At 31.5% G+C, this 2,854-nt stretch overlaps 1 non-coding gene across 1 annotated transcript; it reads right to left on the bottom strand.

Moving 5' to 3' along the window:
* Positions 1 to 2,366: 2,366 nt before the first annotated feature.
* LOC148564611 (small nucleolar RNA R71) lies at positions 2,367 to 2,474 on the bottom strand. Its single transcript, XR_015884072.1, has one exon. It is a non-coding gene; the product is annotated as a small nucleolar RNA R71 (small nucleolar RNA).
* Positions 2,475 to 2,854: the final 380 nt, after the last annotated feature.

Genomic DNA, 2,854 nt, shown 5'->3' with positions numbered 1-2,854 from the left:
CCATAGCTTGCTTCAGGCCGACAATCTCCGTGGGATCGACCCTTACTCACGTAAGGTTTATTACTTGGACGACCCAGTGCACTTGCTGGTTAGTTGTGTGAAGTTGTGATAAAGAGTTGAGATTACAATTGTGCGTACCAAGTTGTTGGCGCCATTGATGATCACAATTTCGTGCACCAAGTTTTTGGCGCCGTTGCCGGGGATTGTTCGAGTTTGGACAACTGACGGTTCATCTTGTTACTCAGATTAGGTAATTTTCTTCTTGTTCCAACTTTTATTTTGTTTTCAAAAAGTTTTCAAAAATTTTTCAAAAATTTTTTCCTTGTTTTTGTTTTTCTAAAAATAAATTTTCGAAAATCCATAAAAAGAAAAAAAATAATTTCTTCTTTTTTCATTTTTCCCAATTAATTTTCGAAAAATCAAAAAAATTTATAAAATCATAAAATCAAAAATATTTTTTGTGTTTCTTGTTTGAGTTTAGAGTCAAGTTTTAAGTTTGGTGTCAATTGCATCTTTTTAATTTTCTAAAAAAAAATTATTTTCGAAAATTTCATGCATTGCATTCTTCACGATCTTCAAGTTGTTCTTGGCCAATCTTCTTGTTTGATCTTCATATTTTCTTGTTTTGTGTCTTTCCTTCTTTTTCATATGCATTATTGAATTATTAATGTCTAAAGAATAAAAATTTTTAAGTTTGGTGTCTTGCATGTTTTCTTTTCTTGAAAATTTTTCAAAAATAAGTTCTTGGTGTTCATCTTGACATTCAAAGTGTTCTTGGTGTTCATCTTGACATTCATAGTGTTTTTGCATGCATTTTTGGTTTTGATCTTAATTCTTCATGTTTTGTTTCATTCTTGCTGTTTAATGAAAAAAAAAGAGAAAAACATCAAAAAGATATCTTTTCCTTTTTTCTCTTTCTACATTAAAAATTCAAAAATCAAAAAATATCTTTCCCCTATTCTATCATAAAATTTCATAAATTTGGGTTGACTTTTTCAAAAATTTTTCAAAATTAGTTGTTTCTTATGAGTCAAATCAAATTTTCATTTTAAAAATTCTATCTTTTTCAAATCTTTTTCAAAAATCAAATCTTTTTCAATTTTTCCTTCATATTTTTGAAAACTTTATGATTGATTTTCAAAATCTTTTTCTTATTTTGTTTCATAATTTCAAAATCTTTACTAACAATTAATGTGATTGATATAAAAATTTTAAGTTTGTCACTTGCCTATTAAGAAAGATTCAACCTTTAAACTCTAGAATCATATCTCTTTAGTTTCTTGTTAGTCAAGTAATCAACTTTGATTTCAAAATCAAATCTTTTTAAATTTCTTTTTCAAATCTTTTTCAAATTAAGTTTCAATCATATCTTTTTCAAAATCAATTTCAAAATCTTTTCTAACTTCCTTTCTTTTCAAAATTTAATTTTCAAATCATTTTCAAACCAATCCTATCTTTTTGTTTCAATCATATCTTTTTCAAAACTACCTAACTAACTCTCTATCTCTAATTTCCGAAAATCCCTTCCCTCTTTTTCAAATTTCCTTTTTAATTAACTAATTGTTTTAATTTCAATTTAATTTGATTTCAATTTTAATTTTTGAATTTAACTTTAAATTTTATTTTTAATTTTCGAAATTCCCTCTCTCTCATCTCCTTCTAATTATTTATTTATCCACTAACACTCCTCTTCATCTAAGAATTCGAACCTACTCCTCACCCTTGTGTTTGGATTCTCCATCTTCTATTCATGTCTTCTTCTACTCACATAAAAGAATCTCTATACTGTGACATAGAGAATTCCATATTTTCTTTTCTATTTTCTTCTTTTTCATATGAGCAGGAACAAGGATAAGGACATTCTTATTGAAGCTGATCCCGAACTTGAAAGAACTCTGAAGAGGAAGCTAAGGGAAGCTAAAGCCCAACTCTCTAGAGAAAATCTGACAGAAATTTTTGAAAAAGAAGGAGACATGGCCGAAAATAATAACAATGCAAGAAAGATGCTTGGTGACTTTACTGCACCAAATTCCAATTTACATGGAAGAAGCATCTCAATCCCTACCATTGGAGCAAACAACTTTGAGCTTAAACCTTAATTAGTTTCTCTGATGCAACAAAACTGCAAGTTTCATGGACTTCCATCTGAAGATCCTTTTCAGTTCTTAACTGAATTCTTGCAGATATGTGATACTATTAAGACCAATGGGGTTGATCCTGAGGTCTACAGGCTTATGCTTTTCCCGTTTGCTGTAAGAGACAGAGCTAGAGTATGGTTGGACTCTCAACCTAAAGATAGCCTGAACTCTTGGGATAAGCTGGTCACGGCTTTCTTAGCCAAGTTCTTTCCTCCTCAAAAGCTTAGTATGCTTAGAGTAGATGTTCAAACCTTCAAACAAAAGGAAGGTAAATCCCTCTATGAAGCTTGGGAGAGATACAAGGAGCTGACAAAAAAGTGTCCTTCTGACATGCTTTCAGAATGGACCATCCTGGATATATTCTATGATGGTCTGTCTGAGCTATCAAAGATGTCACTGGACCATTCTGCAGGCGGATCCATTCACCTAAAGAAAACGCCTGCAGAAGCTCAAAAACTCATTGACATGGTTGCAAATAACCAGTTCATGTACACTTCTGAAAGGAATCCTGTGAGTAATAGGACGCCTATGAGGAAGGGAGTTCTTGAAATTGATACTCTGAATGCCATATTGGCTCAGAATAAAATATTGACTCAGCAAGTCAATATGATCTCTCAGAGTCTGAATGGATTGAAGGAATCATCCAACAGTACTAAAGAGGCATCTTCTGAAGAAGAAGCTTATGATCCTGAGAACCCTGCAATAGCAGAGGTGAA

This window comes from Arachis ipaensis, chromosome B5 (genome assembly GCF_059453495.1).
Source record: "Arachis ipaensis isolate K30076 ecotype BB chromosome B5, ASM5945349v1, whole genome shotgun sequence".
Classification (NCBI taxonomy): Eukaryota; Viridiplantae; Streptophyta; class Magnoliopsida; order Fabales; family Fabaceae; genus Arachis; species Arachis ipaensis.
Note: the sequence above shows the minus strand (reverse complement) of the source record. Positions and strands in the feature narration are given on the sequence as shown.